This window comes from Marmota marmota, unplaced genomic scaffold (assembly GCF_001458135.2).
Source record: "Marmota marmota marmota unplaced genomic scaffold, marMar, whole genome shotgun sequence".
NCBI classification, from domain to species: domain Eukaryota; kingdom Metazoa; phylum Chordata; class Mammalia; order Rodentia; family Sciuridae; genus Marmota; species Marmota marmota.
The window spans coordinates 6,869,827-6,885,507 of NW_025999990.1; positions in this window are offsets into that span (position 1 = coordinate 6,869,827).

The window sequence follows — 15,681 nt, forward strand, 5'->3', positions numbered from 1 at the left end:
ACTATTGAGAACACCCCAAAACCTGGATGAATCTCCAGAGAATTATGCTAAGTGGGGGGGAAATATCTTGAAATGTCACACCATGTATGATTTCATTTAGATGATATTTTCAAAATGATAAAATTAGAGAAATGAAAATGAGCTTAGTAGATGCTGGGGCGGGGGTGTCGGGGAGTGGTGGTGGGGTAGTGTGATTATCAGAGGTTGCTCAGGGGAGATCTTTGTGGGAATGGAACAGTCCTGTATCTTGGTTGTGATGTCAGCTACCAGCATCTGTTCAGATGGCTTAGACTCACACAACCATAAACATCGTAAGTTTCCTGGTTTTGATGCAGTTGTACAGTTTCCTAAGATATAATCAACGGGGGAAACTGAGTGAAGAGTGCCTCTCTGTACTATCTTTGCAACTTCCTGTAAATCAATAATTATTTCAAATTTTAGTAATCAAAAAGAAGCACAGTGGAGCACCTCTGAGAAGTGTCATGTCCAGTTTTCTTTTCAGTGTGCCTGGGATGTTCAAGCTGTGTCTGTTCTAGAATATATTTGAAGGTGAAGATGAGGAGATTCCTCCTTACTCCAGATCATGAGGCTAAAGGTACATAAACTTTAACACCAGACCTTTTAGTGTTACAAAGGCCAAATATAAGTTTCTAAGAGCAGATGGAGTAGCTCACTGAGTGCTCCCTAGTGCACTATGCACCAAGACAGGTGCAAAGATCATCAAGCCTGGACCCTCAGCCAAAGCTAAGGCAGTGGACACAGGACTAAGGCATGAACCAAGTACCTCCAGTTTAAAGTACAAGGGGAGAAGCACTGGGAGCTTGCAAAAGGGGCATCCAACCTCTACCAGACCCTGTGACCCGGCAGGATCCTGCTGGGCACGGGGGATACATATGAAATAAGGCCCCATCCCTTCTGTTAGGGAGTTCCCAGCTAAACAAAGAACTGGGCACTCACACAAACAACTGCGGGAACCTTCCGGCTAGGTGAAGTAAGGCTTCCACTGGTGCAACTCTGCCTGACCGCTGCCTCTGGAGACCACGCAGTTTCCATCAGCAGGGCCTTGGTAATCAGCAAGCAGAGAGCGAGGCAAGCCACAAAGCTACAGAAGCAATGCTGGGCAGGACCACAGCTTAGCCCTGGGGTGCTCGGGTTCCCTATCTGCAAACTCAAGAAACCAATACTGAAGAGCAATGGGTCAAGCAGACCCTTTGGTTGCAAGTCACAGAAACACAAGCTTGTCCTGAGAAGGGAGCGGTACACGTTCTTTTAACCCAGTGCCTAGGCCAGGAACTCCTCCCAACCAGGACTGTATCCCATTCAGCTCTGCCTTCCTCCTCGTGTTGGCTTCCGTCTATGGCTGCAGGTGGGCTTTTCCAGGCAACAGAGGAAAAATGTTTAGCAGTTAAAAAATAAGGCTCACATCCAGGTCCTTGGTCACCCCTGCAATGGGGTTACTGAACGGTACGCGGGGGGAATGAATGCTGAATATTCACATCCACCGGCTACGCATCACACTATCCTGTCACCAGAGAGCACAGGGCTTTACCCTGCAGCCCAGTCGGAAAGACCCGACCACAGTTTTCTGAACGGCCTGGCTCTGGTCACAGGCCTTCTGCAGACCAACTGCTACTGTCGGAGTCTGTCGTCCGTAAAGTGCACCCTACAGCTCCTTGAATTCACACTGTTCCATATTGCAGAAGGGAGGATTCCTCAGATACCTTTGCAAAGACCCAAGGTTGGTTATCATTGTGATGATCAAGCAATAATCACCTTACTATTAATAAGTCAAAACTCTTCGTTGATTTTGACGTCACTAATTTGAAATTTATTATTCTCATACATGCATGGTGCTGGTTTGTATTTGCTTTAAAGTACAAAATAACATTTTTATATTTATGATGCATCAATATACATCAATTTTATAAACATTTAAAAACGTGTTTTCATGTAGTTGACTAGTAAACATAAGTATCTCAGCTTATTATATATTTTAAATTAAATTATATTTATTTTGCAATAGTCCATAATTCATAATTTTCCTTTACCTAGACTCAATATTTTTTCCCAATGATTCTAAGCCAACAGGGGTTTCCTTCTCTCTCTCTCCTTCTTTCCTCTCTCTTACTCAGTCCAAACTTCCCCGACTGCTGCTCCCATAAAAATCTCTAAAGAGCTCATTCATTTCCTCACAAGACAAGACATTTGGCTCTAGGATACAAATGTGATTGGGCAGGTTCTCTGCCCAGGGACCAGGCACAGCTCCAAGAAGGCTTTGTTCCAATGGAGAATCACCCAAACAGGCCCCTACAAGAGGATCTCCGGATTCCAGTTTCTAGGAATGAATGCATCTCTGTTACACAGTGCCCCACACCCTGTCTTCCCTGAATCTTGCTCAAAAGGATGAGCTCATGCTTTGAGAAGGGTGGGAAAGGAATTCTTTTTAGCAGTTAACAAAAGGCTCACATTTCAGGTCCTTGGTCACCCCAGGAATGGGGTTACTGAACTGTACCCTTGAGGAATGAGTGCCGAGTGTTCACATCCATCAGCATGACATGCACCTCACCTTAGGGAGACATTTTTATGTGGTAGTAAGTAATAAAGTATATATGCATGCATTTCAAGAGACATATTTCATGTCACAGAAGTAGGAGCAGAAAGATGGGGACTCTTTTACTTCCTGTCAGTGATGGCTCCCAGTGATGCTTCTTGCCAGTGACTGACATAATCACTTTCCCATTCTGACAGCACGTTTGGAAGAGACACTCAACTTGACCCATCAGACACACTCTGTGTGTGTGTGTGTGTGTGTGTGTTGTAATATTTTCATAAGCTACCACATGCTTTTAATTTATTGCATTGTCAAATGTTGGCACTTACTCAAAGTTCAAAGAAAGCTTTACTACCTAAGAAATAAAATAGGTAACCTGTTTCCAACCACAACACTCTTAATTGAATAACTTTAAAAATGAATGAAAGGTGAATTTTTCAGAGCCATGGTACAAATGGTTCATAGAACACAAGATTAAGCCTATGTACTCTGAATTCCCAGGGCCCTCACCTTGACACCTCCCGCAGTTCAGGTACCTGCCACCCCAGTACTCTCAGAGCAAACTCTGATCCTGACTTTCTTCCTGGGCTCCCATCTCTGTCCTGAATAGCACTAGTTCTCCCCTTGCCACATGGCCCATGTCTCCTTCCGCCACTCTGAACCACTTTAGAATCCTGTCCCCTCATGAACAGAGTGAGGTGTTTGTGTTGGTGTGTGTGTTACTGGAGATGGCTTCCACACTCCCTGTGAATTTTTCACTTCCGCTCTTAAGCCCTCTCACTAACCCCATGCTCAGCCAAAATTAGCATCAAAGATGTAAAACAGGAAATATTTGAAAGGAGGATTGATAAGAGATGACCCAGGTCTCCTAGGCCCCACCCCTACTCCAGTAAAAGACCCTCTGATTTAAGAATGAAAGAAAAAGAAGATTTGGAAAGAAGGTGAGAGATGAGATTCAGTGTGAAAGCCTCACAGTTGGCCTGTCCCTGGGGTAGTCAAGTGGGTGGAAGGAGAAGCCCCCTTTTAAGTTGTCAGAATCCTGAAGCTCAAATGCAGGGAGAGGCCCAGGGACCCAGCAAACTCCTCAGAGAAGTCCTCCCTGGAGTTATGGGTTGTGGCAATCTTAGAAGGAAGGGTAACACAGAGTGTGCCTGGCATGGGAGGGCATTTAAGGAGCCACAGCCAGGCCCCAGCACGGACTGTGTGATATGTAAGTGACTTTTGCCCTCTTACACCACATCCCTGGTCCCCTACAGCATTCTCTGATGAAAGGTGAGTTTCATCCAGTTGTCCCCTTAAGAGAAGCATTCCCTAACTTCTCTCTTCCCTCCGAATCTAAACACTGTAACAGAACTTTCTCATCATAACATTTATTTTGCTTAAAATAGCTTGTGGTTTTCTCAGCTCCTGGACTGAGGTCCATGTCTTTTTGACTGCTTCTGTTCCCCAAGATCAAATCCAGTGGATTCTCTACTTAGAAACTTTCAACTCAAAAACTTTCCATTGTTTTTGAGTTGGAGCACATCTGGAAGGCTGGAATGCGTCACATCTAATTACCAACAAGGTTACAGCCTGATCATCAGTATAGTTATTTGATTATAGTTAACTAGTAGCTGGGTTTTGGTGTTATTTGTTTGTTTGTTTGTTTGTTTGTTTTGGCATATGGCCCTCTCCTCTCTGACTCAAAGGATGACTGTTGGAACACCTTTCTTCCCAGAAGAACCATCTCCACTTCTTGGTATCTTTCTCGATCTTCAAAACCCAACCTAAAAGGGTCCACATTCTATATCTTATTTCAGGGGAAAATTCAGTTCTACTGGGAATGATTCAATGAGACTGTTCATTTTAAATGGTCTTGAACTTGATTTACTTTTGCTCTCCCAGTTATGAGCAGACCTGGGGATAAAGTTGCCCAGTGCAGAGAGCCGGTAAACAAGAAGAACCTCAAGATAGACGCCAAGTCTTAGGAGAAATGCTCAGACCTCCTAACAAGCATGGAATGGCGGAGACTGACACAAGATTCCCTTGCCTACAGCATTCCTGGTGGGGTGGCTTTCCTTGCTGCTGAGATTCTAAGCCCTGCTGTGAACAGCAGCCCAGAGCCTGCATACCATTTTTTTATGTGTTCCTCAAGTGCTGAGCGCCTGGGATGTGTCAAACACTCGGGGCACAGAGCGGAAAGGCATGGATCCTTGTCCTCAGAAACCCACAGTCCAGCAGAGCAGGTGACCACAGTCTGATGTGGGACAGATGGTAGGACAGAGCCATGGACGGGCCAGAAAGAGAGCAGCAGGGCTGAGGGAAGATGGAACTGCAGCAGGGGGGAAGGATTAGGAAATGGAAGGGGTGGGCATTCCTGGGAGGGAGCAGAGGAGAAGGAGCTAACCCCCGCTTCCACAGTCAAGAGCCAACAGATAATGACCACAGGTGGACAGTCCACAGGTAGAAAGAAACATGTGTAGGTTTATTGGAGAATTGGAAGTAAATTCTAAAATGATTAGTTCAAATGTGATGAAGATGGTGGCGTCTGAGCAGGGGAGAATTGGAAAGAAGGAAGCTGTGTGACACTCTTGGGTCCCCGATAAAACCCAAAACTAAAAACTAAAGAGGAAAACAATTCACCAAAATCTCATTTTGAAAGCTGCATCGTGTGGAGTGCATTATTGTTAAGCAATTTCCCACAGTTGAATATTTAAGTTCCTATTTTAGCCTAACATCAATAAGGCCACGAAGAACAGCTTCATCCACTGATGTTGGTCTGCGTCTCTTTTTGCCTCTTTAGGGTAGATTCTGCTTCTTAGGCAGAAAGCCCAGAAAAGTTGTACCCTTTCCCCTATCCCAGGGCTCCTTCTGGTGAGACCCAGTGAAAGAAATTTAATTAGTAACTAGTTTAACTATATACTGATTTTAATCAGTTAAGTTATATGTTAATTCTTAGTTTAACTTCATGAATGCATCTCAGTTCTGTTAGCCCACTTCAGACCCCAAGGGAATTCAGGGGTGTGAGCCACAGTCTCAGGGTGTGCCGGCTGTGCTGGCTCCAGAAGCAGCAGCTGTGTGTTGGAGTTGAGAGCCACAGCTTCCAGTGACAGTCACCCCAAGAGCCACAGAGACCTGCAGGAATTGGGAGGAGAGACACAGTTCAGCCCAGTAAATGGGTGTGCAGCATCCAAAGCAGGGATCATGCTCATATTCCACGGCTTCTATTCCCAGAAATATAACTGTGGTAGGAAGCCTGAGTAATTGAACCTCTGTATGTAATGTCAAGCCATCTTCCAGAACCCTTGGTCCCACTTTGTGCTCCATAGCAATGACACAAAGACACACTAACCTCTTGGTTCAGTCAATTTATTGATGTCGGATGATCTCTTTCCCTGTGGATTTTGGACAAATGGTGAGATGTTACCCTGAGATATGAATGGCAAATTGTGGAACAGCTAATGAGACATGCCTAATCCCGTGGGCTACTGGGCACCTGAAATGTGGCTGGTCCCTATTGAGATGTGCTACACAGGGGAAATACACACTGTGGAATGTAAATCATCTCATTCATTTTTATATGAGTTGTATGCTGAAATGATAATATTCAGGATATATGGGAAATAAATCTAAATATTTGGAAAAAACACACTGTTGAGATTAATTTCACTTGTTTCTTTCTTTCCTTTTTGTAGTGCTAGGCAAGCACTCTGTCACTGAACTACACCTCCATCCCCCTCACTTGGTTTGTTTTTCCTTTTTTTCTTAATGTGGTCACTAGAAAATTTTAAATTACATATGTGCTCACACCTTTTCTATTGAACAGCACTGTTCTATAAAGAAGCATTCTTTAATTCCATCCAGAGAGCAAAGAGCCAAGACTTACTTCACAGTGGCTCCCTAACCGGCCCCTGCCCTGAGGCCACCACCTCTCAGAGTTTTCTTTTTTTTTTTTTTTTTTTTTTTTTTGGGGGTGTGGCTGTGCGCCAATAAAACTTTATTTATGGACACTGACATTTGAATTTCATATCATTCTCGAATGCCACAAATGTTCTTTTGAGTTTTATCAACCATTTAAAAATGTTAAAAATGGTTTTTAGCTCACCAACTGTACTAAATTAAGGAAAAGAGTTTTCATGGGGCTGAGACAAATTACTGGCTTCTGAATCCCTGTGACCTCAGCAAGGATAGAGAATCGTAATTTCTGAGAATCACCACCAGGGGGACCTCTTATCACACCAAAGACTGAAAACTAGGACATTATCTCTTCCTATCCTTGTTTGGGATATAGGTTCTTTTAAGCCAACTCGAGATTGGTAATTAACAGATGATTTGATTGAACTAAGAAATTAATTAATATTGAGTGAGAGAAATTCTCCAAAATTTACAGACGAACCAAATATTGGGGAACTGTTCCCATAGCCAAAAAAGTCATTTAAAGGAATGACAGTATTTGAGCTCCTCTTTTAAATTTTTTATTAAACAGTTTGAATCACAATTTTTAAACATTGATGAATAAAATTCCAAAATCTCCTGTTGTAATTGCTATATTTATAAAGGAGCATTGTTCTGTCATTTGTATAAAATATTGACAACCAAAGGGTGACTTGGAAGTCAATATTTAATGTCCTGTCATAATTAATGTTCTTAATGGTAGTTACTCTTTAAAGCTAATTGTGCCCAAGTCCTGCTTCTCCTTGGAACTTTCTGGAAATATTTGGATCATGAATTTGTTTAAGGACATTGCTGCTATTCAGGTCTCACTTGCTGACTGGTGCCCTTATAATAAATTTGGCCACAGAGACTCAGACGCACAGAAGAACAGGGTGCATCAATGATGGAGGAAGGGATTGGAATGGGTCGGCTACAAATTGCAGGCAACCCCCAGAAAACAGAAGAGGCAAGGACAGACCCTTCTCTGGAGCCTACAGAGGCCACCTAACACTGATGACTGCCTCCAGAACTGTGAGGGAATCTATTTCTGTTGTTGGAAGCCACCTAGTTTACATTATGTGGCCAAAAGCAGCCCTAGGAGAGTAAAAGACAGGGGTCCCTTGAACAGGGAGTGGAGGGTTGAAGCTGACCCACCAGAACCCCAGCCACAAACTTCTCCTTTATGTGCTAAGTCATTTAACAAAATATCTTTAAAATTATTTTTTAATTCTTTCAATTTATCACAGAAATATTTCAAAAGTTGCAAAGAATTAGGAAATCTACCAATCTACTATGCTTAGATTTGTTTTCATAAATGTGAATTAATTTGTGAATGAATCTTGACACTATAGATATAAATACGACCCAACCCCTCCTGTCGTATGGGTCTTTGTGAAGCAGAGGGAGAGATGGCATCTCCCATTTCATCGCCAACCTGCTCCCTCCCACCAGTAACTGCATGTGCTCCACCTCAGCCCTCAAAATAACCCAGGATACTGATCCTAACTGTGGATAAAATCAGAGTGATCGGGGACAAATGATGTAGCCAAACACATTCAGTACCTGATGCACACTCATCTTCTCTAGGTTAGACTGAAAAGGAATGTTCCCAGCAGAGATTAACTAACGAATTGATTGGGAAACAATCTTCCCTTAAAAGTTCTCTGGAGAAGAATCTGCATGAACCATGCAGTTGGCATGATACTTCTCTCATACCTTGGCCCCTGCCTTTGCCCCTCTGCAGAGCCCAGCCTCTCCTCTCCTTCCCTGAAAAGACAGCTCAGTAGTCGTCCCTCCTAGTGGCCAGCCCGGCCCAGAGCAGCTTCTCCTGCTGCTGCAACACTCTGCTCACCCTCGTCACACACAGCGCACATTGTTTATTTCTCCAGATGTGAACCATTTGGAAACTTCAAATGGCCTACAGAGAGCCAACCATGAGTCTCAGGTCTGAGAATAGCAAATGCTAGGCATTCAAAAAGAAGATAAATCAGTTATTTGAAGTTGATTCCCAAAGAAAGCATGATTGGGTAGAATGTAAAAGGTTTACAGCTTTGCTTCTTTCAGGGCCAAGGATGGCAGAAACCCTCGCGGCTCTGTTTTGCTGAAAGAGGGAGCGTCCAACAGCACTCACGATGTGATAAAAACACAGATACTTGGAGCAATGGAGACTGAATGTGCCGGGGAAGGTGATGAGTGGAGCCTGAAAGAATGAGAGCGGACAATGCCAAGTGGAAAAGAAGCTTCATTCAATCAGTATCAGGGCCCCGACTTGGAGCCCGTTGGGGCTGGCCTGGCCACCTGCAGAAACCTGGACGTTATGTGTCAGAATTAACAGCAAGATCCGAGTGAGAGACGTTAGAACGATAGCATCCAATACCTCAGCAAGGTAATGGACTCCAACCGCAGTCCATTAGTAAATTTTCCTAGAATTTCATACCTGACAGTGTCATTACAAAGGTAGCTTTCTGCTGTGCCTGCCACAGCGATTTCTAGAAGGGATAGATTGCTATGATGGCTATTTCCTTTTCCCTTAGGAATAATGCTACACCTTGGCATCAAGCAGTTCATAGAGGTAAAAATAAAAAGCACCACCTTCTACTGAGCTTCCACTATAGTCCAGACACCGTGGTTCATTATCTCTCATCTTTGCAGCAACCATGTAAAGGAGGAATTATTAGTCCAGTTTCAAAGATAAGAAAATTAAGTTTCAGAGTAGTTAAGTGTCTGTCTTGGGTCTCACTTCAAAATCTCTTTTATATCAGTGCCTCAAGAGTCAGGCACAGGGTTGGGGTTGTGGCTCAGTGGTAGAGCACTTGCCTAGCATGTGTGAGGCACTGGGTTCAATCCCCAGCACCACATAAAAAACTAAATAAACAAAATAAAGGTATTGTGTTTCTCTACAACTAAAAACATTTAAGAAAGAAAAAGAAAGTAGTTTAAAAAAAAAGAGGCACAGAAGCAAAGTTGCGCCTCTGAGCATCATAGGAATGTCGAGTGGTATAATTATGCTGTGCTTCAAGCAACTGGCTTAAAGCAGCAAGCAGTTTGATAGAAATGTAGCTCAACCTCTTCACTGACAAGCAAACTCAGACAAGAGAAGCTGAATCATCTTCTCAAAGCCCAAAATCAAGACAGTGTTCCAGCTGAGCACAGAGCTGGGGTCTTGTGATTGACTCACACTGTCTTCCATCCAAACCCCTAACTCTCTAAGTCACCGAAGCTGTTGAGTGAAAATCAGGATTATGACCTAGGACATCAAGACTCCAAGCCCAGAGAGAGCTCTTTCCACCAGACCCCAACATGCACATGCAGCACAATAAAATCTCAACATCACTGTTGGCAGTTGTAAAATAAATTTGTGTGGTAATACGCTTGAGTTAGACAATCAATGCACAATGCTGCTTTTTTTTTTTTTTTTCATTTGGGAAACTTAGAAGGACCATGGAGGGTTAGGTGTCTTTCACACAATAGTCACCTCAATTTAGATTTGTTGATTGACATATTGGCCACTTGGATCAATTACATGATACTTTACACTCCAGGGTCTTTGAAGAGATCCAACTTCTAAATCAGCTAATGTCTCCATCTCCCTCCAAGGTATAGATTTCCTCTGACCTGAATCTACCCCTTAGGGGCCCTTGTAATATCCATTTTCTGCAGTTTCTCACTTGTTCCTGGAACAATAAACCGACATTGTTTAGGGGTATTCCTTGCCTTGATAGGAGTAATACACTTTCTCTTTTCAGAGGGAACTTGAACCTTTTGCTTCTACAAAGCCCCACCATTGAAAAAATAGGCCCTAAAACACGGAGAGGAAAAGCCAAACACTTCTGTCTTTCCATGTCTTTATTTGCAGTGCTCCCAAGCATGACATCTCATTACTGCGATGTTTTGAGAAGCAGTGAGGACTTGGTCACTTGTGATGAGCACTGGGATCCGCCACGTCTCACATGGTCCTCACAGACCCAAGTTGCCTCTTCACAAAGCCTATTACAAAATTGCCTTTTGGATGGCTACTAGTTGTCACTCGTGTTACTGAGCATTCTGTGTGATACTGTTTGGCCCAGTGCTTCATGATGCTGGGTTTGTTAAGCTATAGAATTCTCTAGGAGGACCAAGGGCAGAGAATGGAATTTTCCAATGAAAAACAGCCATTTTGCAACTTAGAAATATCACTGGCCAGGAATTGCCCTTGGGAATCGTTTGTCTGGCATAGCATAGCTTATTTTCCCAGGATGACCTTAGGATATAATTTGGTAATGAGATCATTTGGCAACCTGGAACTTTAATACAGTGAAATTAAATAATTGAATTGGCTGTGGTTTTTAACTTCTCCTTAGTTTTCCAAGGTGGACGTTGGCCAAGATTATGAATAAACATTTGGCCTTTCAAGACTTCCATTTTGTAATTACAATTTGAATAATATGAAAAGACAGCTCTCCCCAGTAGCACTGACTCTCTTTATATCCACAAGTAAGTTCCTTTGTGGTCTCTAGTTTCCCCACAAGGTGCAGTTCAGGCCCTACCTTTTCTAGAATCACTGCAGCCAATGTGTCTCTGCACTTGTTTTTAACTCCTCAGATGTATATTGTCTTTATCAATAATTTCTGTTTGTATCTGCTTTATTTTTCGACTGTCTTAAAGATTTCCAGAAAGAAGGGACCATATGTGATTTCTCTTTGGGATTTTGTTTTTTAAACATTAATTTCAAGTGCAGCATACCTGATAGAATCTCAATTAGCACCAGTTAAGTGATTGAAAATTATTATTTGTTCAGGCACAGCTGTGTCACCAATTCTTCAGTCTTTCCTTAGATTCCCAGGGTTTACATCTACTTACACATGTAAGTAAGAATTCCTTTCCATATGTTTTGATTCCAAAATGCAACACAATTACAACTATAGTAGAACAGGAGTACTGAATTTCATACCTAGTTAGAACATTGAAATAAATCATTTTCAAATCTGTCTTGAAATACAAAATAGAGAAATGAATAAATCACAAAGAAGAAAGCTACCTGATGATTTTCAATCTTAAGGTTTTATTCAAGTTGATCTCTTCTTCAGGAGTGGCCAGCTCTGTCTCCACACCTCCCTCTACCTCAAGTACTACGCTCACTCAAAAATTTACCAAAGGGCCATTTACTAAAAGTTCAGTGTATTAAAAAACCAGCCTTCTCTAAGTGTCATGTGCACAACCACAACCAACTTAGTTTATTTTCCTGGCACAGTTACATTGTTTAAAAATGTTTTTAGGGGCTGGGGTTGTGGCTCAGCGGTAAAGCATTTGCCTAGCACATGCGAGGCCCTGGTTTCGATCCTTAGCACCATATAAAACAAAATAAATAAAATAAAGGTATAGTGTCCAGCTACAGCTAAAAAATAAAATATTAAAAACATTTTTAGTATCAAGAAATGACATATATTGATGTACCTCAAAAAGATAGATGACAGCAAAACTCAGGGTCTTGATAAAGATTTGCTTGACGTAGCTAGAAATGAGCTTCTAAAAAAGATGAAAGGGAGCATTACACTGCTTGCAGACGGGAAAAACACTCTTAAACAGATACCAGAGTTGAGTCCTCTCTGGCACAGTGTATAACTGCTACTCTTACAAAGTATTCGTTTTATTTCTGCTTAATCTTGTTGTCATATTGACATGATTTAGCAATCAAATGGGACAGTGAACAACTACTGTACGCTATAGTTCCTGGGAAAATATTCACTTAGATAACAATTAGCTCATCAGGAGAGTCATTCACTTGATGATGATACTGTTGCTGTCTATGAGATTGTGCCATTCAGTGCCGGGAGACATCCTAAGATAGAATTTAAATTCTCCTGGGTCCTTCTCCAGAAACTAGACCCTGAGATGGAGAGGTTATGTTTTAGACTAAAAATGATTCCACCCTAATTCCTCACACCAGATCTCTGTGTCGACTTAGTGGTGGAGATCATGGAGGGTTTTGCTTGTTCTAAAGACAATTGAAATGAGTGCTTGGTGGACAACAGGAGCTTCGAAGTCCAGGGGAGTTTTGCCACTGGGATCCATATGGGTGGATGTGGTCTGAAGTTAAGTACGTTAGTCCAATTTCTGTTACTGTAACATCTACCTGATAACCAACTCATAAAAATAAACGGTTTCTTTTGCTTCCCGGATTTGGAGTTCCTTTCTACAGTCAGTTGGTTCTATGGCTTTTGGGCTGGTGGCAAGGAAGCACATTATGGTGGGGAGCATGTCTCATGGAGAGGGAACAAAAAAGAGGAAGAGAAAGAGATAGGGTCCCACTATCCTCTTCAAGGATGCTCCCCCAGCAACTTAAAAACCTCCCACCAGGTCCCACCTCTTGAAGTGCCACTGCCTCTCGTCAGCACCACACTGGGGACCAAGCCTTCAACACACAGGCCTTGGAGGATGCCTATCCAAACTGTATCAGAGAACTGACAGAGAACTGATTCCTCTTTTCTATACTGAATGATTCTCTTCCATATGACATACTAGGACAGCACTGTATCACGAAGCCTTTCTTATAAGCACCCGTTATTAGTCACTCCATTTTTAAATCTATTTTTGAAATCTTAATTAATGCAATAATTGTCTTAGTTCCATAAAACAAACTGTATATCCACAAATGTTACGGTTGCTTGTAAGTACTGTATTCAGAATACAAAAATCCCACACATGTCTCTTATGTTAAGAGAAGAGTATTAATTTCTCCTGCCTCCTTTGTATGACTGTGGTGAGCACACCCTAAGGTGACCCCAATGAGTCATGTCCTTGGACAATCCCCTTCCCCTTGAGTGTAGGTAAGACCTGTAACTTCCTTCAAACTAATAGCACGTGGCAGAAGTGAAGGGATGTTGCAGATATAGTCAGTTGGCTTAGAGTCCACTAGAAAGGAGAACCCTTTAAAAGAAGGTCTGAGCCTTCCCTGAAGAGAGAGTCTGGAAGCAGCAGAGAGGGAGACAGACGTGCCACAGTGCCCTAATCTGGGGGTCACAGTGCGGCCCTGCAGACTTCCTCAGGGCAGGAATCTCCTCTTTTCTTCTCTGAGGACACCTTGTGTGGTATTGCCCTGTAGGGTGACAATGACGAATGGCTGCCTGATCCCCACACCCTTGTCCCGTGACTGATTGACGTTGATGGGTTAATTCCCGAGTCCACTTCTCACTTCACAAGCTGGCTGTGGCTTCATGTGAATAAAATGTTGAAGAGCATTGAGGGAGAAAGGGCGGGGCCTCAGGGCAACTGAGCACCTCCAGAAAGGTGTGCCACCTGAGGTGGCCCAACAGGTTTCCGGCCTGATAACTGCCTGTGAGTCACCTCTTTACACGACCAGTTCTGTCAGCACTTACTTGGCCTTCCTGAGAGTTGCTCTCCAGGTCATGGAGGAGCTAGCAATGCAACAAGAAGAGACCTGACTTCTGGGAGCACATGGGTAGCTGTGCAGGGCATTGTCAGGGCCTTATGGTGTACACTGCGTTTCAAATGGCCCAGAAGACTGAGATGGATTCAGTCTTGGATGGTCTGCATGAGAAACACTGTAGTTTTATTTTTATTTTGAGACAAGTTCTAAATTGCTGAGGCTGACCTCTAACTTTTGATCCTCCTGCCTCAGCCTTCGGAGTTGCTGGGATTACAGGCTTGTGCCATCAAGCCCAGCATGTGAGACCCTTTCAAAGGCTGAATCCACATATGTTAACTGTGATCCCCTTTGACCTCCCTCATTTCCAAAGTCCTTGATCATAAGCAGGAAAGTTTCATTTCACTCAACAAACTTTGACTATTTAAGCATATATTCTGTGGGGGTATATGAGGTGGGTAGGAGCAGAGGTAGTGACAAAAGTAAGTGAGGTAAAGTCTCAGACCTTGGGGATTTTACCATTTAGAAAGGTAAAACACTGTCACGAGGCTAACAATTTTTTAAATACCTGCTGTGTGCCAGGCACTGTGTTAGGCACTCAGCATACATTATCCAAATGCAATTTGAGGTCCAAATTGTGATGAGTTCAGGTTTCCCAAGAAAGTAATTCAGATATCCTGTATTCAAACTCCAGCTCTGTCATGCTAATTAGGGGGAACTCCTGATCTCTGAGGTTCCACTTCCTCACTTGTAAAAATGGGACATTTACCCCCCTTCCTTACCGAATTCAGTAACATGCAAAAGTTCTTATACCTGTAACATCTTTACATTTTAAACATGTAAAAGGTAAAGTTTCTATTCCACTAGAATATAACGCCCCAGAGAACAGGAATTTTAAAAAAGAAAACTTTTATTTTAACACCAAATTTACAGAAGAGTTGCAAAGGTGTATAAAGAATGCCCATATACTCTTCACGTAACTTCCCCTACCACTAACATCTTAAATAACCACAGTGCAGACATTAAAACTAAGAAATTAACATTAGTGTAAAATATTAGCTAAACTACAGATTTTATTCTCATTTTTATCAGTATTTCAACTGATATCCTTTTTCTGCTCCAGGGTCTAATCCAGAATCCAACACAGCATTCAATTGTTGTTTTTTTTTTTTTTTTTTGGTCTTCTTAGTCTGTGACAATTCAACTGCTCCTTTTTTGTTAAATTAAAAAAAATTTTTAAATTGATTTTTTAAAAATAAATGACAGCAGAATGCATTACAATTCTTATTTCACATATACAGCACAATTTTTCATATCTCTGGCTGTATATAAAGTATGTTCACACCAATTCGTGTCTTCATACATGTACTTTGGATAATGATATCACATTTCACCATCCTTGCTAACCCCCTGCCTCCTCCCTTCCCCTCCTACCCCTCTGCCCTATCTAGAGTTCCTCTATTCCTCTCATGCTCCCCCTCCCTACCCCACTATGAATCAGCCTCCTTATAGCAGAGAAAACATTTGACATTTGGTTTTTTGGGGGGACTGGATAACTTCACTTAGCATTATCTTCTCCAACACCATCCATTTACCTGCAAATGCCATGATTTTATTCTCTTTTATTGTTGAGTAATATTCCATTGTGTATATATGCCACATTTTTTCATCTTGCTCCTTCTTTCATGAACTTGACATTTTTTAAGAGAATAGTTCAGATAAATTGTAGAAGTAGACAAATCCCTCAAAGAAGTTTTTCCTTTTTCTCATGATTAGACTGAGGTTATAGATTTGGGGGGAGAACAATACAGAACTGATGTGTCCTCTTCACTGCAATGGGGTTGGGGTATGTCAT